This window comes from Callorhinus ursinus, unplaced genomic scaffold, assembly GCF_003265705.2.
Source record: "Callorhinus ursinus isolate GAN/ISIS: 27379988/994484 unplaced genomic scaffold, GSC_fseal_2.0 scaffold9, whole genome shotgun sequence".
Taxonomy (NCBI): domain Eukaryota; kingdom Metazoa; phylum Chordata; class Mammalia; order Carnivora; family Otariidae; genus Callorhinus; species Callorhinus ursinus.
In genome coordinates, this window is record NW_027397071.1 from 30,429,181 (window position 1) to 30,454,318 (window position 25,138).

At 37.4% G+C, this 25,138-nt stretch overlaps 1 protein-coding gene across 3 annotated transcripts in view; it reads left to right on the forward strand.

Moving 5' to 3' along the window:
* DDAH1 (dimethylarginine dimethylaminohydrolase 1) overlaps window positions 1–25,138 on the forward strand; it is a 133,201-nt gene that overhangs the window by 68,809 nt on the left and 39,254 nt on the right. The gene's annotated exons all lie outside the window — the stretch shown is intronic.

Below are 25,138 nucleotides of genomic sequence, written 5' to 3' on the forward strand. Positions count from 1 at the left end.
GGAGAAGCAGGCTTCCCGCGGAGCAGGGAGCCCGATGCAGGGCTCAATCCCAGGACCCTGGGATCACGACCTGAGCCGAAGGCAGACGCTTAACGACTGAGTGACCCAGGCACCCCTGGAAGTTTTTTTTTTTTTTTAATTTAGAATTTCAACTGTGCATTATTCTAGTGTCTTTTCTATTTACTTGTCACCATAAATTTTCTGCAGGGTTTCTGGCAAATGTATGGAGCCTTCTCCTGTTATGCTGGGCTTAGTGATGTCACAAAACAGTTGTCTGGATGCTTACTTCATCTGTAAGAATAGGGTATTTCATTTGCCAGGATTTTCACTTGTTAAAAAGAAGCCCAATCTCCGTAGGCAGGGTGTTAATTTGCTGTTTTTTGATAAGCCTTCTAGAGCAGAATGCAATCCTCTTCCCATTAGGTTACTAGAAATTTTTATTAATAGAGACATGCTAAGCACCTAAACAAAGCTAAGATTTGCATGTGGCACATTTGGGGGAAAGCTTATGAAGGAGGAGCTTTAAGGAGAAGATACCAAAGGACTCCCTCTTAATACCTTATATCTCCTCTATAATCTTGCCTTTAATAGGGGAGATTTTCTTCACCCTAGTTAACTTCTTCTATCCCTTTCTGCTTTGCAAAATTTGACACCCACCCATATGTATTGAACAAAATCGTTTTTCACTTATGTCCTTTGTAAAATGCAATATGTGGAATATGGCTGAAATAATAGAATGGATTCCAATAAGTCACCTGTAAAAATCAGCCAAAATTACTTTATTATCTCATATTCATGTCAAAAACTTTCTTCATATGACACATGTTTACTATTCACTTTAGATATATTTTCAAAGTGTTCAGCTATCAGATGAGGAATCAAATACAAAAACTGTGTCGTCGTTTATACCATATATTTTCCAATTTTTCATGTGGATAGGGCTTTAGATATTAATGAAGAAGAAGTGAGGTTTTCAACTTATTTAGGAAGCCAAATCTTCAATTCTCAGATTACTCAAAAGCCTTATTGTACATGGGTGGGTATGTATTGTGTGTGTGTATATTGGCGGAGAGGGAATTATGTTTTGCCTTGCAAAGGAACCATTTAGGGAAAATCTGGCAAACATTGTGAATAGCTTTGATTTAAAATTTTTTCTTATCAGTTGAAAAACAGTTGAAAGACACCTGGGCTACTAACTGTGCATTGTGTGGAAACGTCCAAAAATGTGCCTGCCTGGGTAATGTCACAGAGGGCCATGGTCCTCACTCTTGTCTTCCAGTGCCAAGCCACATCTATTCTGTGATCTTTGGTTTCATCAGATGGCAGATGCTTCCTCATTTCATGCTATGAAAAGTGAAATTCCAGTTAATATGAAAACTTTATAAATGAAATCTGGTAATTTGTACTTGAGTCCAAGAAGGTAATTTAAGTTTTTATGTATATATAATTATATATTATTTTAAAGCTGTTTTAAGTAGAAATAATTTTATATTAGTAGTCTTAACATTGGTTTTTTGTCTTAAAAACATTTTGACTGGGACGCCTGGGTGGCTCAGTCAGTTAAGCGTCTGCCTTCAGCTCGGGTCATGATCCCAGGGTCCTGGGATAGAGTCCCACATCAGGCTCCCTGCTCAGCAGGGAGTCTGCCTCTCCCTCTGCCTGCCGCTCCCCCTGCTTGTGCTCTCTCTTTCTCTCTGGCAAATAAATAAATAAAATCTGTAAAAAATATATATTTTTACTGAGTCAGGAATCTTGTTATAGTGTAAATATGGGCCTTGGGTTCTAAGTCCTGCTTTAGCCCCTGTGACTGAGCAAAGTTACATAAAGCTAATGGGACTTGGTTCCCTGATCGCTAATGGCTGCTAAGATCTCTTCTGATTTTTTTTTTAAGATTTTATTTATTTACTTAGAGAAAGGGACAGAGCACAGCAGGGGGAGCGGCAGACAGAAGGAGAAGCAGGCTCCCTGCCAAGCAAGGAGCCTGATGTGGGACTTGATCCCAGGACTCTGGGATCATGACTTGAGTGGAAGGCAGACACCTAATCGACTGAGCCACCCAGGAGTCCCGATCTCTTCTGATTTTAATATTCCATGATTCCATGAGTTATATCATGTGCTAGTTTCTTTTCATTTAATTCTCCAGTTCAGAAATTTATCACACATATATCTGCATCTAGCTTTGACATCTATTAGGTGATCAATAAATATTTGTTAAAGTAATGGTGTGTTTTGCTGTTTCTGATGGGTTGTGAAATTACTGTAATTTCACAGCTTTATACTCATCTTTATTTCTGTTGAATGATATTGCCGCTTTAACATTTAATTCCTATACCACAGCTTTGTGTATAATGTAGAATTGGTTTTTATGTGTTCTCACTAAGGTGTTTGAGAGAGGAATCTGCAGGAAAAACTCTTTCACTACACCTAATCTTGGTCACTCTAAAAAGATAGAGGGTGGCTCAGTAGGTTAAGTGTCCGACTCTTGATTTCAGCTTAGGTCATGATCTCTGGGTCCTGGGATCCAGCCCTGAGAGCCCCTCGACATGTCTGGGCTCTGCACTCAGTGGGAGTCTGCTTCAAGATTCTCTCTCTCCCTCTGCCTGCCCCCGCTCTTGCAAGCACTCTCTCTCTCTCAAATAAATAAATCTTTAAAAAAAAAAAAGTAAAAAGATAGATACAAATACTTTCATAATCATAAAATAATCCAGAAAATAAAGTTTACTTTTATTCAGCTTGACTTTACTAGTGAAAAAAGCTCAAACCTTCTGATACTGGCCAGTTGCCTTATGGAAAGAAATGATACCCCAACTCTATCCATTGGATAACTAGTTAGAGACAAATATTAGGTACCCTGTGCTTGGGGATACATATCCTTTCTTCTAAGGCTCCTAGATATATATACCGAATAGAAAAAAAATTACAGGAAACAAATTGTTTCCTGTTTAATAAAAGAATTTTAAAATTACAACATTTGTTCCCTTAACTTTGATTTTTTTCCATCATATATTTTCAATTAATCTTTAAGTGAAGGCTAAACTATTTAACTCAGTCATCAGATAGACTTACTGAGATCGTTGTATTAGTTCTTTAAAAATGCCTAATTCTAAAGGATCTACATTCAGCTTTGTCTATTTTCAGTATTTAATACTAACACCACAGTGGCCTAATATGCCATTTGTAATGGAGAGAGAGTTAATTAGTTATGCTAGTAAGAAGCAAACTTGAAAGCATCTAATATATTTTATATTATTATTTGTTCTTAGAGACTAACTCAAGATTTATAGCGTTCAATTTTGGACCTTGGAATAAATAAAGGGAAGGGAAGCCAAAACTTCCCTAGTGTTGAGGAAAAACCCCTGCTTTCTAACTTCCTATGAATGGCAGTATTGTTCACCACAGTACGGGGAACCAGGTCTTGCCATTCCATACTTAGGCTTGTTTTTATTTTTAAGGAATGTCGGAAAATTGTGGAAATGAATGTTTTTTCTTTTTCTTCTTTCCTTAATACCTCATAGATCCTGACCTTTTCCTTTAAACTGGTTTAGTATGTGTTTCCTTTAAAATTGGTCACTGACCCAAAAATAAGTTTTTCTTTTTCCATGATCTTCTCTAAAGAATTCTGTTAATAGCACACTAAACTGGATTACAAACTTACTGAATAAGTGCTTTGAATCCTGGGCAACCTTGGAATAAAGGGCACAGAAAGAGTAATACTGCATAAAACGAAATTGAGCAAGTTGGTGTAAAGGAAAGGAATGCAACTGTATGGTTGATGTGATCAACATCTTCTAGTAGGTTTATTAGCAATTTAATGGAATATGGTTATTCAAGCACAATAATAGCTTCAGTTGAAATGTCTGCTCTGCTCTTTTTCCCATACACTTTGGAATGAGTTGAATGTGACAGTTGAGCTTTCAAAAGCTTCATGAATTTTAAATCCTTTTGAGACATAAAATGGGTTCCATGGCATGTAGTCCGTGTGGACAAGGAGTTGGCAGCCTCGCTGGGTGTTATGGGATATCAGGTGTCTTCAACATACTGAGGACCTGGATTCACTAGGTGCATTCTGGGTCTGCTCTGCATATCCACAAAGAACAGAGGACCTCTTTCTGGTCTAAAATTTAATAATTATTTTGCAGTAGTACAGTTACTTTCCCAGCAATTGGTTCAAGACTTAAAGTTCATAGCATCGCAGAAGAAAATCTTCACTAATGTCTCAGAACAGATTATTTTTTGGCAGCTAAATATTTCCTTTTTTTTCCTTTCTCCTATCTGATTCATATACATTTAGAGAAAAAAAAAACCTCTATGAGTTGTGACATAGATTTGTATCCTCAAATTTTAACACATATCTGATCAGTCCTGAAGTATTTCTTTCAATATTTAAATGTTTTATAAAGCTGTGTTACCACTATAAAAATCTGAATCTTTGGGGATGAAATTATTGAAGTATTCTGAAATTCAATACAAGGAGCTTTACTAATTATACCTGGCACTGTCTTACAACAAAAGACTGTTTGCAGAAGATAATTTTTCAAGAAGTCCATTGTAAAGCAATCTCCATTTAAAGTGTGAATTCATTCTTAAATTACCTTATAACAGTGCCCCATCTTTTATTTAAATACGGAATGTGGGTACTTACAGTGTAAAGTAATAACAGCGTGAGCAGAAAAACATTTCCATAAACACAGTAGGAAATTCTGGAAGTTTATGTGACAGATTATTAGTAGTGGTCTATAAATGGTATTGGAATTACAAAGTTTTTAATGGTTTTATTTTTACTGATCTGTACTTTCTAATTTTTCTGCATTGAATGTATGGAGTGGGATGTGCTGCCTTTTTCATCTCAAGTCTAGGGAGAGTGGGTTTTACAGAGACCTCTCAGAGAGTTGATAAATATTCCCTGCAGATGGGAAATGCCCTGGGCACTAGTCTAGGAGATCTGAAGAGCAAGAAACTGGGTGACTAATGGCTTAGATACAGAGCCAGAAGAGTGCCACTTTGTCGGGGACAGACACACTACCAGAGTTTGTGGAAGTGTTTGCGTGGACTAGAAATGCAGGAGCAAAAGCTGGGCTGGGGCTGTTTCAAGTCCAGTCCAAGGGTATAGCCCACAGAAGTAAGGGGATCCCCACAGTGAAAGCCTGAATGGAATGAACACAGGTGAACCAGAGGCTGGTAACGGAAGTGAAAAAGACTCTTACAATGTGGCTACAAGTGGTCCATTCTTCCTTACCCAGAGACATATCAGTATTTGAATGTTTAGAATAGTAGAAAGCATGCATTAACAAGCCATGTCTTCTGTGCATAGATCTGCCTTGGGAGTGGTTACTATAGTTGTAGGTAGTAGATGAAGTTTTAAACGTTCAGGTATTTCTCAACTTTTTCCATCAGTGACACAACAATTATTATCCACTGACCAACCATAGCTCTTTTTATTTGTGCACATTTCCTTTGAATCTTTGTTAACAGTCATACTTTTTAAAAAATGTTGCAATCTAGTTTTTTAACAGCTAAATTTATCCATATTCTTCTTCTTCTTAGAGATACCTCTTAGTTTCTCCCTGGGTATTTATAAGGATACACTTCATTTCACTGCACAAAAACTAAATGACATTAATCACTAAAGAGACAGTATGTTAAATTGTGCTCTGAAGACCTGAGTTAATCTACTTTTCAAAGTTCCTGAGGTACTATCCAAGAGAAACTGAAGCAAAGAAAATCTGGCTAACTATATGTTAATAGGAAATGCTTAGGAAGTATATTTGTGTAATACTAAAATGCATTCAGCTCTGTGTTTAGCATAAACATTACTGTGTTCACTTGGTATTTATTTCAAGATTTGAGTGTTAACTTATATGATACTAAATTTAGTTCAGATACATTCAGAAATTTTACAAACTATCCCCACTGTTAAATGAAGTGGTTTTTGCCAACAGATTGTGTGCTTTGTTAGACTATAAGCTTTGTGCATTTTATAATAAGCACATTCCTGTTGTGAAATGGAATGCGTCTGATCCATAGTAAATCTGGTTGAGAGACAATGGAACTTAGCCAGCCCAGTCCTGGTTCAAGGAAAAAGACAATAAATAGGGGCAATAACATTTAGGAGAATCTAATTTCATCATGCACTGCCTCATAAGAAGAGAATCTAGATGACATTAAGGTTATTGTACTTTGAGAATTACTCAAAGCCAGCTACAAAGTGTCTTCCATGTTATAGAAGGGACTGGTTGCTTCCTCAGATAAATGTTTTAGTTGAAAGTTAGTTAATACTTAGTGATAAATTGGAAACAGAAATAAACTTTAAAAAAGAGAGAGAGAGAGAGAGAAAACTGTAAGGACAAGAATGTTACCATATTTTTCTAAAACAATTTGGGAAAGGCAAAACACACCAGCTAGACAATAATTAGTTTTCCTTGGTAAAACGTTGACTGGAATGTTTCTATTAGGAAAATATTATCGAACTGTTCCAGTCTCTGTCCACCTGAGGATACCCAGATTCGATAACAGAGAAGAGAAATTACTCACTATTTTTGTTACCACTATGTTAGAATTTGGACAGCTGTCAAAAACAAGAACAATTTCTTGAAACTAGCCATTTTATACAGCTGTGGTTGGAAATGAGCCTGTATTTAATATTTATAAGCATACAAATATTCAGCTGGTGGTTTTTCACTACCATATTTTAAATAAGCTCTAGGAGAAGCAAAGGCTTGAACATATGACAAAGGGTAAATATTTACAAAATCACTTGCTATGCTGCAGCCTGGAATCAGAAGGCAGCTTCTCAGAATGAAATACTATATCCTCTAATAACAGTGACCACAGCCTGTCACAACCATCTCTAATGAAGGCTGCAATCACAACACACAAAAAAGTCTAGGACTAGAGAGAGAGAGAGAAAAAAAAAGGCAGTATTCCCCCCAAAAAATAATCCCAGCATTTCAAAAACCATCCTAAATATTGTGTTCAAACACTGGGCGATGTGGTACAGTTAAAAAAGTACCATCTTGTACCGGTTGTGAAGAACGTCTCAATTGGTAAAAAATTAGTAAGTATAATATTTTTAAAAGATATGCAACCTTATTCATTTTTAGCACACACAACAGTCATTCAGGATATACTAATGAAGGGTTTCTAAATTGAGATCTTAGCAAACCTACTTGAATAAGTGAGTAAGCATGTTTTAATTAGCACAGCAAGCATCCATTTAGTCCTATGGTGCTTTGGTACAAATTATTTTGGACTAATTTATCTAAAATGTGTTTGAAAGTTGTTCTTCCTATAGCCTGGCTAACTCTGCTTAATGAACTTCACCCTGTCTCCTGTTCAAAGTGATCACAATTTCAAAATGCATGGTTTATGAAAGAATGAAATTTTATACTACTATGTTTTATAGCTTCCACAAAACTGAATCTAACAAGAAAACACACAGGCATTTGACAGTAAGTAGCGCTTAAAGCCTTAACGTACCTATTACATCCAGAAAGTTCATTACAATCCATTTATTTTTTTCCAGACCTTTTATCCTGGTGGTATCTGTGCAATCATAATGCATGTGCATTAAGTAGTCTTTTCCTGCCAAAGGGGGATTATTCCTTCCATTGTTGAAACCAGCCACCATACTATGCAACAGGAATGCCTCAAAAATATCTCCAGGAATCTATTTCTTGGAATACAGTTGTTAAGAGGAATTGTCAAGGCCAGATTTCTCACATCACTTCCTGCAAAACACAGTTTGAAATAGTTCTAATTTCCCTTGGTTTTATGTCTTACTTCCAGTTCTGACTACACCCCCAGAAGGCTAGGTTAATATATTCAAATGTGGTGATCTCTCCATATCGAGAATATCTAGAAGGCATTTCACATTGTTTGGCTAAAACAGAACTTTTGAATTTTCTCCCTAGATTTGTTCCTTTCCTCTGCCTTTTCTGTATCAGGAATTAGTGCTATCAATCCACCCAATTGCTCAAGTCAAAAATCTAAGTCATTCTTGATTGTTTTCTTTCCTTCACTCCCACATCTAATCCACCACCAAGTCCTGCCAACTCTCCTTCAAAACACATCCCAAATTCTGCCAGGTTTCTTTTCTTTGTCTCCACTATCATCACCTTTGTCTAAGCCACCATTATCTTTTGCTTGGACTACTGCAAATGCCTCTTAGCTAAATTCTCTGCTTCCATCCCTGCCTTCCAGTACGTTTTCCACAAAGCAGCTAGCCAAAATTATCTTTGTAAATTAGATTATGTCACTCTCCTCCTTCAAATTCCCAGTGGCTTCTGATAACACTTACAACCCGAACCCCTGATGCTAGTTTACTAAGTCTTTTCTGGTCTGTCCTCTGCCTATATCCCCAGCTTCATCTAGTACCTTGCTGTATTCATTTTCTAGAGCTGCCATAGCAAAGTACCACACACTGGGTGGCTTGAACAATAGAAATTTATTTTCTTATAATTCTGGAGCCCAGACATCTGAGATGGTTGTTTCTCCTGAAGCCTCCCTCTGGTTTGCAGATGGCCACCTTCCCCTTATGTTTTTGCATGGTCTTCCCTTAGTGCCTGTCTCTGTCCTAATCTCTTTTCATAAGGATGCCAGTCATATTGGATTAGGACCCATGCTAATGGCCTCATTTTAACTTAGTTACCTCTTTAAAGGCCTTATATCCAAATTCAATCACATTCCAAAATACTGGGGGTTAGGCCTTCAACATATGAATTTGGAGGGGAGACAATTCATCTCATAACACTTGCCCTGTTCATTTAGTCCCACACTGGCTATCTTTCTGTTCCTTGAACAAATTAATCTTGTTCCCACCTTAAGACATTTGCACTGGCTGTTGTTGGAACATTCTTCTCGCTGATGGCAACACGGTTGGTTCTTTCAGTCGACTCATACATATGTCACGTGTTCCGAAAGGCTATTCCTGACCTCCCATTCGAGCCCTCATTTTCAAGGCACACCTCAGAGATATGGTTTGGCATGTTCAGTTCCACATTACAACAATGAAGTAAGCCAAGTGAATTTTTTGGTTCCCAGAACATATGAAAGTTATTTTATACTATAGTGTAGTCTATTAAGTGCACAATAGCATTATGTGTAAAAAACAATATGTATACTGTAATTGAAAAATACAGTATTGCTAAGAAAATAATGCTAACCATCTTCTGAACTTTCAGTGAGTCCTTTTGCTGGGAGGTCTTGCCTCAATGTTGATGGCTGCTGACTGATGAGGGTGGTGGTTGCTGAAGGTTGAGGTGGCTGTGGTAATTTCTTAAAATAAGACAACAATGACGTTTTCCACATTGATTGGCTCTTCCTTTCATCAACAATTTCTCTGTAGCATGTCATACTGTTTAATAGCCTTTTACCGACAGAACTTCATTCAAAATTGGAGTCAGTCCTCTCAAACCCTGACACTGCTTTACCAATTAAGTTTATGTAACATTGTATATCCTTTGTTGTCATTTCAACAATCTTCAGAACACCTACACCAGGAGTAGATTTCATCTCAAGAAACCACTTTCTTTGCTCTCTCTTAAGAAGCAGTTCCTCATCCATACAAGTTTTATCATGAAATTTCAGCCATTCAGTCACATGTTCAGGCTTCACTTCTAATTCTAGTTCACTTGCTGTTTCCACCACATCTGTGGTTACTTCCTTTACTGATGTCTTGAACCTCTCAAAGTCAATCCATGAGAGTTAGAACCAACATTTTCCAAATTCTTGTTTATGTTGATATTTTAACCTCTTTCCATGAATCACAAATGTTCTTAATGACATTTAAAATAATGAATCTTTTCCCAAAGGTTTTCAATATACTTTGCCCAGATCCATCAGAGGGATCACTATCTTTGGCACATATAGCCTTACAAAATGTATTTCTTAAATAATAAGACCTGAAAGTCAAAGTTACGTGTAGATCCATGGGCTACAGAGTGGATGTTGTATTAGCAGGCATGTAAACAATATTAATCTCATTGTCCATCTCCTCCATCAGAGCTCTTGGATGACCAGGTGCATTGTCCATAAGTAAAAATTTTTAAAGGAATCTTTTTTTCTGAGCTGTAGGTGTCAATAGTGGGCTTAAAATATTCAGTAAACCTTGTGTTAAACAGATATGCCCTCATCTAGGCTTTATTGTTCCATTAATAAAGCATTAATAGATTTATCATAATTCTTAAGAACCCTAGGATTTTCAGAATGGTGCATAAGCATTGGCTTTGACTTAAAATGATGATTTTAAGGTGGGGGGGCTGCATTAGCCCCTAACAACAGAGTCAGATTGTCCTTTGAGGCTTTGAAGCCAGGCATTGACTTCTCCTCTCTAGCTAAGAAAGTCCTAGATAGCATCTTCTTCCAGTAGAAGGCTGTTGCATCTACACTGAAAAATCTGTTGTTTAGTGTAGCCACCTTCATTAATTCTCATAGCTAGGTCTTCTGGAGAACTTGCTGCAGCTTCTCCATCAGCACTTGCTGCTTCACCTTGCACTTCTATGTTTTAGAGATGGCTTCTTTCCTTAAACTTCATGAACCAACATCTGCTGCTTCAAAATTTTCTTCTGCAGCTTCCTTACCCCTCTTAGCCTTCATAGAATTGAAGAGAGCTAGGGCCTCTGAATTAGGCTTTGGCTTGAGGGAATGTAGTGGCTGGTTTGGTCTTTTTTCCAGGCCACTCACACTTTCTCCATATCAGCAATAAGGCTGTTCTGCTTTCTTTTCATTTGTGTGTTCACTGGAGTAACACTTTTGATTTCCTTCAAGAACTTTTTCTTTGTGTTCACAACTTAGCTGTTTGGTGCAAAATGCCTAGCTTTCTGTCTAACTTGGCTTTTGACATGCCTTCTTCACTGAGCTTAATCATTTCTAGCTTTTGATTTAAAGTCAGACTCTGCCTTTCACTTGAACACTTAGAGGCCCTTGTAGGGTTATTAATTGGTCTAATTTCAATATTGTGTCTCAGAGAGTAGGGATGCCTGAGGAGAGGGGGAAAGATGGGGAAACAGCTGGTCAGTGGAACAGTCAGAATACATACAGCATTTATCGATTAAGATTGTCATCTTATGTAGTATAGTTCGTGGCTCCCCAAAACAATTAGAGTAGTGACATCAAAGATCACAGATCACCATAACAAAGAATGAAAAAGTTTGAAGTATTGCAGGAATTACAAAAATGTGACCCTGAGACACAAAATGATCACATGCTATTGGTAAAATGGCATTAATAACTTTGCTCAATGCAGAGTTGACACAAGCCTTCAATTTATTTAAAAAAAAATGGAGTAGATGCAAAGCGCAATAAAGTACCATAAAATGAGGTATGCCTGTATGTCACATCCCCTGAATTAAGTCTCTCTATTGTACCTACTACTACCTAATATTTTTCTATTATTTACTGGCTATCTCTTCATTTCCCCACAAGAATATACACAAGGATCTTCTCTCTTCACTGATGTATTTCTAGGGCCCACAGTAGTGCCAGGTGTGTTAAGAATGTTGAATAGACAAACCATGAGAGACTATGGACTCTGAGAAACAAACTGAGGGTTCTAGGGGGGGGGGGGTGGGGGAATGGGTTATCCTGGTGATGGGTATTAAAGAGGGCACGTATTGAATGGAGCACTGGGTGTTATATGCAAACAATGAATCATGGAACACTACATCAAAAACTAATGATGTAATATATGGTGATTAATATAACATAATAAAATAAAATTAAAAAAAGAATGTTGAATAGATATTTATTGAATAACTGGATAAATGAATGAAATTATTAAGGATGGTAAAGAGAAGACTGGCAGTTAATGATTATTGTGACAAATAGACCAAGGATAGTTTTCTCACTTGAAGGTCTTTAGAAGTAAAGATGAATCTGCTTACCATTGAAATGCTGTAAGAGCTATCTAGAAGAGGTCACCCGACCTTGTGACTATGCCTTGGCGAGACAAAGTGGAAATTTGTAAGTGAGGCATAAGTTTATTATAACAGTTCTAGAAATTATGTGTAACGTGCAGAATTTTTCAGCTATTCATTCAGTAAACATATGGAGAGTCTCTTGTGGCCAGATCTTTTGTTAGTAGAATGCCCTGGGAAACATGGGAGTGCACAGAAGGCATATCTCACCCAGCCAGAGCCTGCAGTTGGGATGGGCCCAGGGGTCTCTTGGAAGGCTTTTAAGGCAGCTTAATGTCTACAAGGTATTAATTGTGTACTGGACATACAAAATATTTGTCATACTTTACACCTGTTTGCCTTTATAAATGGCAGCATACAGCTTCTCTGAATTTACAGAAAATTATGAGCACTTCAAGTTCTATGTCTGGTGCTTATTTTGGGTGGTGTGTGCAGCAAATTTTTATGCTTCTTGACTTTTGGGGAAATTACTTTAAAATTTTAGAACCTTGTCAGTTCCCTAGTTTTTAACATACTAAATTTTGCAAATTTAGCAGCTGACACTTATTTTTATTTGGTATTTGGTGACAAAGCATATTTCTACTTCTCTGCAGGCAGAATGTCAGTGGCTCTTAGACACTCAGTACATGTATTGTGTCATTATTGTCAACGAGGAAATGGGCCACTTGAATTAGTACATTATCTGTTAGGAGAGTGACAAGACCAGCAGAGCCTCCTGCCTTGTTTTTCATTTAAAAAGCTAAATGTTACTTTCAGTCTTCTTCCAGGAAACTGTCTTGTTGTGGCATCTTTATGGAGGGGCCTCTGGATTTTTGTCTGTTTTATGTTTGTCTTTTTGTTTTTTAAGTATAGTTGACACACAATGTTGCATTGGTTTCATGTGTACAACTTACTGATTTGACAAGTTTATACATTATACTATGTTCACCACTAGTATAGTTACGCTCTGTCCCATTACCTCACTGTTACAGTATCATTGACCGTACTCCTTATGCTCTGCTTTTTATTCCTGTGATTTACTTGTTCCATAACTGGAGGCCTGTATTTCCCTCTTCCTTTCACCCATTTTGCCCAATTCCCTATTCCCCTCTGCTCTGCAACCATCAGTTTGTTCTCTGCATTTATAGTTCTGATTCTGCTTTTTTTTTCAGTTCATATTTTTAGATTCCATTTATGAGTGGAATCATAGGTATTTGTCTTTTTCAGTCTTATTTCACTTAACACAATTCTCTCTGGGTCCATCCATGTTGTCTCAGATAGCACAATCTCATCCTTTTTTATGGCATGTAATATTCCAGTGTGTGTGTGTGTGTGTGTTTACCACGTTTTCCTTATCCATTAGTCTATTGATGGACACTTAGGCTGCTTCCATGCCTTGGCTATTATAAATAATCCTACAGTAAACGTAGGGGTGCATATATCTTTTTGAGTTAAATTTTAATTTTCCCTGGGTAAATACCCAATAGTGAAATTATTGGATCATATGGTAGTTCTATTTTTAGTTTTTTGAGGAACATCCGTCTTATTTTCCACAGTGACTGCATCAGTTTGCATTCCCACCAACAGTGCACAGGGTCCCTTTTTCTCCACATCCTCACCAACACTTGTTATTTCTTATCTCCTTGATTTTAACCATTCTAACAAGTGTGAGGTGATATCTCATTGTGGTTTTGACTTGCATTTCCCTGATGATGAATGATGTTGAACACCTTTTAATGCATCTGTTAGCCATCTGTATGTCTTCTTTGGAAAAATATCTATTCAGGTCCTCTGCCCATTTTTTATTTATTTATTTTTTTAATTTAAGTTTTTACTTAAATTCCAGTTAGTTAACATACAGTGTAATATTAGTTTCAAGTGTACTATATATATAGTGATTCAACACTATAACATACCTGGCACTAATGTAGGCCCTAGAAATACATCACCCAGTGCCCCTCACAAGTGCACTCCTTAATCCCCATCACCTATTTAACTCACCTTCCCTCTGGTAACCATCAGTTTGTTCTCTATAGTTAAGAGTATGTTTCTTGGTTGGCCTCTCTCTCTCTTTTTTTCCCCTTTGTTAATTTATTTTGTTTCTTAAATTCCATATGTGAGTGAAATTGTATGGAATTTGTCTTTCTCTGAATGACTTATTTTGCTTAACATTATACTCTCTAGCTCCATCATGTCATTGCAAATGGCAAGATTTCATTCTTTTTTATGGCTAAGTAATATTTTATTACACACACACACACACACACACACACACCATATCTTCTTTATTCATTCATCAATCGATGGATACTTGCTGTTTCCATAATTTGGCTATTGTAGAAAATGCTGCATGGATCCCTTTGAATTAGTATTTTTGCATTCTTTGGGTAAATACCTAGTAGTGTGCTTGCTGGATCATAGAGTTCTATTTTTAACTTTTTGAGGAACCTCCATACTGTTTTCCAGAGTGGCGGCACCAGTTTCCTTTGCCCGTTTTTTAATTGAATTGTTGGTTTTTTTGGTGTTAAGTTGTATAAGTTATTTATATATTTTGGATATTAACCCCTTATGAGATATATCATTTGCAAATATCTTCTCCCATTCAGTAGGTTATCTTTTTGTTTTATTAATGGTTTCCTTTGATGTACCAAAGCTTTTTATTTTGGTGTAGTACCAATAGTTTTTGCTTTTGTTTCCCTTGCCTTAGGAGACGTATCTCGAGAAATGTTACTATGACTGATGTCAAAGAAATTACTGGCTATGTTCTCTTCTAGGATTTTTATGCTTTCAGGTCTCATGTTTAGGTCTTTAATCCATTTTGAGTTTATTTTTGTGTATGGTGTTAGAAAGTAGTCTAGTTTCATTCGTTTACATGCAGCTGTCCAGTTTCCTGGAGGGACCTTTGAATATCTAGAAATTTCTAGATAATGAGAGGGATCTTTCCCAGTTTTCCTCAGAGCTGTTTTTATCTCTCCTGGGTACTTTGGCCCCATTGGTTTTCCTTCTGAATTTCTGTCAAATGTTTCTATTGACATGCCCTCCAAATCTGAGTACTAGTTCAGAGATGAGAATATTGGAACATTAACTTCCAACTCTGACATACGGAGCTGTAACAATTGTGCTTTATCTACAGAATTGAGACATATAATACTTCCTTTTGGCTTTACAAATTATTATTTACAATCTGCTGTTTTCTATAGACAGGATGGTTTTAGTATCACCAGGGGCATTTGATCAACATTCTTATCAGCCATGATATCAGGTATTATCAGTTAAAATAACACCTTACCTATTGTGTTAATTTGTTGAATGGCAAATCATGGTATATTTCTAGAGAAAGAAAAGCCTCCATTTAATAGTTGTTTCTACATCGGAACTTAATGAGTTTTAGTAATGTGGTCTATTGATATGGACTCTTGGGATACTGCTTCTCAGTTTTGTTACATAAGTAAATGAGTTGCTTTTAGCTGCAACTAACAGAAACTCAATTCAGATTGGTTACGGAAATGAAAAATCTCGTATGCCAAGAACTTCAGGATTCCAGAATTGATTCATCAGCTCAACAGTGTCATCAAGGACCCAGTTCTTTCCATTGTTCTGCCCCATCATCCTCGATGATGGTTGTGTCCTCAGACCAGAATCAGTTCCAGCTACCGTATCCAGACAGGACAATGTTCAAAAGAAGAGGTGGGGTTACATTTCTTTCTATACCTCCAGGAACCTCTCAGTGGACTTCCCCTCAGTGGCCAAAATTAGGTTATTTGTGCCAATCCCTGGCGAGAGGGATGGAACTGCCATGACTGATTCAGACTAGGAGGTACCTGAAGGGATATGGTGTTATTAAATGAGGTAACCCATATAAAATCACTTAGCACAATGCTGAGCATGTAGAAGAGCTTAATAAATTTTACATGTTATTAATGATGATACGTTAAGTCTGTAGTATTAATATAGTAAAAGAGGGCCAGAGTTATGAGTAGTTAGAGGGAGATTCCTCAGCCCTGGGGGCTACTGATTCTATGTTGAGAAGATGGAGACAGATGACAAGCCCCACTTGCATGTAGTAGGTGCACTTGGAAAGCCCATCTTAAAGTGCAGGGTTGTAGGATAAAGGCTCAAATCTTTAGAGAGAGCACAGAGAGGGTCCCTACTCATAGGAAGAGATTGGGATAAGCTACTAGAACAGGACTCCCAGGAAAAGGAACCAACGTAACACCTAGGTATATGGTCTAAAGTGGAACAAAGCATAAAGAATGACTTAATGCTGAGTCTCAGGAGGATTGGCATGCAGCTTGTTAGATCCTCCTTTTTCAGATGGTGATTGATCCTGGGAACTGGGGAGAGATGAACCCAAAGTTGATGAAGTCTCCTCTACTACATGTGGATATGAGAAAGTATGCAGAGGTTAGCAGCTAAGCAGGGCCTGATAGCTGTTTTCTCATAAGAAAATTATTGATGTTCTACATAGTGTAATATTATCGCTGTTGGCAGGTAGTTAGCAGCACTAAAACACACACACACACACACACACACACAAAGTATCATAAGTTAGTGTTGACACTCACACACCTTGTTTTCTAGGTACAGTTTCTCCCACTACAACAGAATCCTTATGTTGGTTTCTGAGGGTTTAATCCTACTCGGATTTTTTAATTACTTTTGGGTTTGTCATCTCTTCCCCCCCATCCATATATTCAGCTTCTTGCTTCTGACTGAACTTCATTAAACATCAGAATACTTTACACATGAATAACCATCTGGGATGTTTTCAGTAAACTCTCTTGGAGGGAAATAGAATTACAGTTAGAGTCACATTTATGAATGCCAAAAACCATTTTGAAACTACAACTCTTTGAAATCTAGAGCTGGAAATGACTTCCTTTTTAAGTTCTACCCCCTCATATTACAAATATGGAAACCAAGATGCTAAATATCCTGGTTAATTTTTAGAACTTGTCACTAGAGATAAACCAATACATTTAGAAATCTGTATCACTAGAGATAAACTAATAAGTTTAGAAATCTAAGAAATCAATGGGGAAATGCAATGGATATTTAAGAGTGTGTGGGAAATGTTTCAGAGATCTTATTCAGGCAACAGTTATTAAAGCTCAATAAAAGGAAAATGAATGAGGTAGTTATAAAACTTTCATACATGTTGGCCATCGTGAATATCATGAGTTCCCAGAATAACCACAGAATTAATGACATTTACTTGACTCTGATAACTTTTGAAGATTTTAATATAATAAATAATTTCCAGTTCTATTGACCATTTTCCTAACACAGTAAGCCCTTAATTGATTTTTCGTATGTTAAGGGGAGCTGTTTATGATCTGAGAATCATCTAGAAACCTATTTTATTTCTAAGGAGGACTTCCAGATGACCCACTAGCAGGAATAGATAACCATTATTAACATTTTTATTTCTTAATTTAAATATTACTTCCTCAAAGTGACCTTCCTTGACCCCCTGAATCATGCACCCTTCTTAGTTTTCAAAGCACATTGTTGTTTTCTTGCATAGTCCTTATCATAATGTATAACAATATGTTGACTTGGGTGAATCTTTAATATGTTACTCTAAAGGCACTATATAGCAGGGGTCATGTCTATTTTTTGATGACCACTGATCACTGTCTATCATGGTAAGAGCTCAGAACAGACACTTGATATTTACTGAAGGAATGAAACTGAAAATAGGATTGAGGTGGCTCAAGTATATAAAACTATATACTTTTATCATTTTCACTTCTATGAACAGTGTATTAGATTTGTAACTTAAAAAAAAACAGTATTGCAACTTGTTTTCCGTATTTTAAAATATAACTGTACAACATTTCAGTAAATAATGGATTAAGGAAGTTAGTGGATCTGGGACTTTAAACTCGTAAAACAGGGGCACCTGGGTGGCTCAGTTGGTTAAGTGACTGCCTTCGGCTCAGGTCATGATCCTGGAGTCCCGGGATCGAGTCCCACATCGGGCTCCCTGCTCAGCGGCGAGTCTGCTTCTCCCTTTGACCCTCTTCCCTCTCGTGCTCTCTATCTCTCATTCTCTCTCTCTCAAATAAATAAAATCTTAAAAAAAAAAACTCGTAAAACATTGTTTTCTTGGGAATTTCTTAAGAACATCTTAAGAACTTTTGCACCATATTCTGAACAAACAACTTGGAAATAAGCATTTAGCTCAGCATTTTGCTTCTGAGCAAAGGCCTTTATAAATAAATTTGTAAAATAAAATATGTTTAAATTTGGGGCTTTCTGTATTAGTTTTCTATTGCTGTGTAACTGCTTACCATAATGTAGAACTTAAAAGAACACCTACTTATTATCTCACAACTTTCGCAGATTGGAAGTCTGTACATGGCATGCCTGGTTGTTGGCTGGGCTCTGTTCTCATCTGGAGCTTAGATCTTCTTCCAAGCTCATTCAGGTCATAGGCTGAATTCAGTTCCTTGTGGTTGTAGGATTAGGTCCCTGTCTTTTTGCTGGCTATTGACTAGGAGTTGCTCTCAGTTCCTAGAGGATGCTCTGTAGGCATCCCTCTATAGGCAGTTCCCACCGTGGCTGTTTGCTTTTTTCCAGACTAATAGGACAATATCTCTCTGACTTCTTCCATCTCTTTTTAAGGGCTCACTTTATTAGGTCAGGCCCACCCAAGATAATCTCCCTTTTGATTAACTCAAGTCAACTGATTAGAGACTTAACTGCATCTGCAAAATATCTTTACTTGTGGCATAAAACATGCCTAATCACAGGAGTGATATCTCATCATATTTATATGTTCTTTTGACACCCAAAGGGAGAGATTTGTCCATGGGGTATGCATCAGGTGGTGGCAGTCTTGGGCATCTTAGAATTCTTCCTCCATACTTCCCAATGTGGTAGATTCTCAGAATCTTTCCCAATTGATTGAATTGGTGTATGGTGACATGGTTTGGTGTGTGTCTTTATGTCCATGTGCTTTTATAATCTTACCATAATTAAGATACATTTGTTGACTGTCTGAAGATTTCTCTGCAAATAACTCCTTCTTATAATCTGATCTAGAAATTGGAAGGATAAAGTAGTGGCTCCCAAAATTCATTAGTTTGTATATGCTTAGGAAAACAAAATTTAGGACCTTTAGAAACCAAATGTAAGGGGCACCTGGGTGACTCAGTCAGTTAAGCGACTGCCTTCGGCTCAGGTCATGATCCTGGAGTCCCGGGATCGAGTCCTGCATCGGGCTCCTTGCTCAGCGAGAAACGTGCTTCTCCCTTAACACTCCCCCCCTCTCATGTACTCTCTCTCTCTCTCTCTCATTCTCACTCTCTCAAAATAAATAAATAAATCTTAAAAAAAAAGAAACCAAATGTAAGTTCACATTGCTGCAGTTTATAGCCTCTCCCCCCCGCCAACTCCCGTTCCTCCAGAATGTCTGAATATACATTTTTGTTCAAATAAATAAAGTGAACATAATCTGTTTTTAAGAGTATTGTAGACGCTTACAATCTTTTCTAATATTTATTTTCATTTGACGACATAATAGACATATAAATTATCTTGTTGTTAGTGACAAGTTGTACAGGAAAGAACACAAACTGCAGAGTAAAGTTATCTGAGTTCAAATCTCAGCTCTGCTGCTGTAAGACCTTGCGCGAATCACATACTGTGCCTTGGCTTCCTCATCTCTAAAACAGAAATAATGCTTGTACTTGTTTCATTGGATTATGAGGGGTTAGATTAGTTAAATATGAGTTCTTAAGAGAGTGTCTGGCACGTAGGAAGAGTACATAAATGTTTGCTGTTATCATTGCTAATTAAATTCCTCCTAAGAGTTTTGTCCTTCCAATAGAAGAGGATTCCAATATGCTTTTACTTAGGAATTTTTAAGACTGTGTCATTTAGTAAGTCAAGCCTCTCTTCGATTTTTTTTTTTTTTTGGTAGATCTGGTTAGTTTTAGTAATTTAATTAGCACATGCGGAAAAGTTAAGGAATAAACCACTGAACAAACCTCAGGCATCCCAAAGTTGAAGGAGGGTAATTCATATGCAGGCTGTCATTGGTGAGCATTCCTGATGTGGTTTATATGTTCTGTTCATATTACTTAGCATTTTAATTATACTATACCTTAGCATCCTTAGGCCCTAGTATATAAAAATGTCACTCATCTCTGAAATGAAGAGATCATGGAATCTGGAGTCACCTGGAAAAGGATCTTGTAATACCAAGTGGACTTAAATGTACAGAGTTGGAAAACAGAAGGCATGAGCTTCAATTCTGATGTGGGCTTTGCTTTGTGATGAGACTTCAGGAAAATCATAATCACACAGCGCAGTAAATAGGAACCCGAGCGTGAGCATGGGCTCAGGAGGCTTGACTCAGCAAATCAGTCAACCTCCTCTAGCCTCAGTTTACTCATATGTAAAATGGGTGTACTAGTGCCTACCCTTACTACCATCACAAGTATTTCATTTTATTATCACTATATATCCATAAAGTATATCTGCCCCACTGACTTGCTATCTTCCCAGACACAGAGACTGTGCTTTTGTGTTTTTCTAAATATTTGTAGCCTGATTTTTTTTTTAAAAATTGGCATCTACTAAATGTTTGTTGAACTGCAATGTTGATTAAAGGAGAAAAGATATATAAAAGCATGATAGAGACATTATTGTTATAAAATCAGCTAAACGTACACTATTCCAAGTGACCACAGGATCAAAGATGTGCTGATTAACAGAGAACATTGAAGTGGTACCAATGAAATGTGGACTTTTGAGTGTGACCAGAGACAACCCAGCATAACTTTGATGTACCCACAAGTTTCAAGCCAGCTGTGCCTTGACATGATAGAAACATTACATCAGCTTCTTGAGTGGCTTCCTCAGCATTATCTACAAGATAATTAACATTAAAAGGCAAAACAAAATCAACAAATTGAGAAAATGAATCTATTTGACGACCAACAAAGCCATGTTGCTGCTATTCAGCTTTTAAGAGCTAGATGGAGTATGAATAGGATGACAGTATAATTTCAAAGCTCTTATAATATGATGAGTAATAAAGGGACTTGGAACATTGAAATGGGCTTTGAAAACCTAGTGGCGATAGTGTTGATAGCACAGCTCCCAATGCATGGCAGGTCTGTGGGGGACAGAGACATATCGGCCACAGACAACCCGATGCCAAGGTCCTCATCTGTAGTCATAACATCTGGCACCCATTGAGCAGAAGCAGCTAAAGGAAAGCAGCTTGGCAAACAAGTTGGTGCAGACTCTTAATGGAACCGCACCACAAAACTGTTCATCATCCCTTGTGAGCACATTCACGACATCCATAGTGAAGATGTGAAACATTCAAAGTGGACGTAGTTGAAAATAGGCAGCAAAGGCAACTTTGGACAGGGTCAACTGGAAAATGTCGGCATCTAAGTAAAGAATATTGAACTAATTACTCAGTGCTCTTGCAAGCTACCGGGAATATAACTTCCCAATAAAAATGTGTAAGGTTTTATACTTGTTCTAGTATTTTGTGTTTGGGGGAAATTTTGCAAGAAGAAAAGAAGAGTTGGAATCAAATGGTCTATTTTTGTCTTTTATTTCTTTTTGAAAGGTAGCCAGAATCCAAACCAAGCACTGAGTTAATTTAGGGCAAAACAATAACATCAGCAACCACTGGTTTTGAGTACAATGTTCCAGGCACTATGTATTAGCTTATTTGTTACATAATCCCTGTTAGAGAGAAAACACTATCCCATTTGTGGATTAGGAAACCGAGGCTCAGAAAGTACAACTCATCCCAAGTAACATACCTAATAGTTCAAATCCTCAATTCTTTCCATTCACCATGAGAACCCAAAAGGAGTGAAATGAGAAGACAGGGTGATGATGTAAACATGAAGGACAAATGAGGGAATAGAAATGAGGGCCATGAAAGAAGGTGAGAAGAGAGAGGAACAGAAAATGTAGGAAAAGGGACCAGGCATTGAAAAAGAGAGGGAATTCTTTAGATTGAGTCCTTTAGAGTGGTCCTATCTTCAGGAACTGTAATCATTCTGTATCATCTTAGCTGACACTCCTTTGAGTCCTGTGGGACATCTTACCAGACAGACCCACTTCTCACCTTACGTAGTACGTCCAGGGGTCTGTTTTAAAGCAGAGATTACACAAGGAATCTACCCCATAGCCTGACAGATTCCAGGAGCTGGCAGGAAATCAAATGGGCATGGTTTAAATTTCAATGTGTCTTCAGTGTATGTGTTCTGACTTTACATGGGCTTTGCAGAAAAGACTGTAATTTTAATTCACTGGAAAGCAGATGGGATCTGTCATAGGGGTAAAACATAAGAAACTTGTCCAAATGTAAGAAAAAGCAACAGCTTTCTTTTGTGGATCAGTTTCATAGCACAAGTATTTATCATTGGGTCCACATAAGCTGATATTCATCAAAATGATAGAAGTCCTATCTAATATTTATTGAGAATAATAATGTGCTAAGTGTTTTATGTGTATTTCATCATCAGGAGGAGCCAAGGAAGTTGGTGCTATTATAACTAACCACCCATTTTAAAGATGAGAACACTGAGGCCCAGAAAGTTAAACAAGCTGTCACTGGCTAATAAGTAGCCGAGCGGGATTTAAATTCCAGGCCCTTGAGGACAACAGTACACTATGCAGATATTCCCAGGGCAGTGCCTCTGCCTGTGTAGCACCAAGAGCTCTACAGTTTTTGACAATAGTACTCCAGGGGAAAAAAAAAAAAAAAAAAAAAGAAAGAAGGAAAAGGCGATGGGGAGGGAAGGAAGAGGAAAAGGAAAAGATAATGACTTCAAAACTAGTACCAGCTCTTGAGAAAGACGTGTGGGTTGGATGGTTGGAAGCCGCAGAGGTGGTCTGAACCCACTGTGGTCAGGGAAGGAATCTTTAGCAAAGGGTGGGACGAGCAAAGAGGAGGCAAAGAGAAATGGGAGTACAAAGTAAAGGAATGAGACAGTGTATGCAGAGTGAAAAGGGGAGGAAGAAAGGCCTTGCCAGTCTTTAGAGTGTGAAAATAATATCAGTAGGTTTTAAATTAATTAAGGTTGTTTCTCTAATTTACCCTTTTATTTCTGATTTCATGGGCTAAAGTGAACTATTCAACTCAACCTTTAGAACTAATGCTGTTTGTCTGGCAGTTTCTCCCCACCCTGAGTAATGCTAAGTTCCACTCTGCAACACTAGTGTCTCAGTGAAAGGTGGGGTGTGTTGTTTGGTCTTTTTTTTTTTTTTTCCTCTTGAAAGTTAATTAAGTCAACATTAACCATGGCTATGTAACCACAGAATGGGCAGTTTCTTTGAGGGCTCATGGTTTGGATCTTTTCCTGCAAAAATTCCCACTTCTATAGTTAGATATAGTATTCTAACTGCCAGGATAACTGACTTGCTCTGGGTCCGTGTGTCAGGGCAATATTGGGCCTTGTGTGCAGCTGAGTTTGTCTGCTTCGTGGAACCACTATGCCAAGAGTTTGTGGTTCTCAGTGGACAGCCTCCGGGTTCAGCCTCTCTTGTTTCTGCTCCAGAAATTTCCCTGGAGTTAACATTGCCGATTTGATACCATATGGTTCTACAATTCTCAGAACTATTTACTTGACATTTAACAAACTTTTAAACTTGAAAGTAATATGGTATCATAAGTGTTTGTGTTATGGACCTATCCTGATGACTTTGTTTATATAGATGTGACTGAATATTTAAGGAGAAAAATAATTACAGGCCTTGCGCAAAAGCGAGTTTTTTCATATTGGTGCAGCTGTTTTAACTTTTAAGAAACCACAAGCATTTTATCCTCTAAAACTTTAATTTGAAAGACACAGGACTTTTAAAGAAATACAGTGTTTCTGAAACTGGTATATATTAGCCTCCCTACTTCTGTTCTCTTTGAACTCCTAAGAATCGAATAAAGTTCCTCTTGAAACTCTTAAGAATCAAAGTTACATATACATTCGTCAGACCAAAATACATGTTACTGCTGTATTCCTGGTAATCTTTGAAATGTTAAGTTACAATAGAAGCAGTAGCATCATAAGAGAGACAAAAGGTACAGTAGCTGCATTCTAAAGATCTCTCTCCAAGCTCAGAGAATTTTCCATAGACCCAGAGGCGGATGCCAGAAGGAAACAGTTGTGTTTTCTTGGGTTCACTATAGCCCAACAAGCCATGATGAATGTTATTTTGTTTCTTTTTTTATGCTACAGTAATAATTCTCCTTCCTGTTACATAGAAAAACCTATTATGCTGTTAGGAGAGAACACTAGATATATTTATTACAACATGAAGACCATTTTGTCCATGGAAATAATTTTTTATTGTTCTGAGTCACTCTGGTTTGTGGAATTTTTACATGTTCCAGGACAAGGATGAGATGATATATTTACTTTAATTTGTATCCTCTTTTTTTTCTTGACTGCATGAATGTCGGGCTTGTTGTCAGAATATTTCCATATTTTTATTACTTTAGAAGTTACTCTGTTGTAGTTGTGTCTCCTAAACTCTTCATCAACAATTCTGTATGTGTCCTGGGCATGCTGTAGTTTGGCAGAACTACCTCCTTTTCTCAGGATCATGTGATCTCTTGTTTTCCTTTCGCCCCTATTCATGTTTGCTCAGTGTATGTCTTCACCATGTCAGAGGTTATACAGACCTTCAGAAATATTTAAATTGTTGAGCTGCTGGAAAGATTTGAATTAAACTGAACTTCAGAGGGCATTTGTTATGCCTTAAATCTTTTTCTTGCATTAAAAATAAACCTCACTAGAAGTATTCCCTAATTCAGCCCAGAATATCTCTGTGTTTTAGACTATACCCTGCAATCCTAGAAAGCCCCTGAAATTCATTTTCAAGTATTCTTTGGTGTGATTGCAATTATTGTGTTAATCACCCCTAGGGAACTAGGTTAAATTTAATTAGCAGTTCAGACTTACAGAGGAGCCTTAGATGTTCTGACATCTTAGAAAATATTTGAACAGAAAACAATGTCCTGTGAGCTGAGATTTCAAGTAACTGGTTATTGTCATTGATATTTCTTCCATATATTACTCAATGTATGCATGAGTAATGCATACATTGAGTATGAGTCAATTATGACTGACTTACTGACTGACTTAAGGTTTAAAATTAAATCTTGTACTTTCTGGCAAGAATAGGAAGATTTGTTCTGCCTTTCACCTTTCTTGACCCATATGCACTAACTAGCCAGTCTTCCAACAGTGTCCTAACTAGTCAGC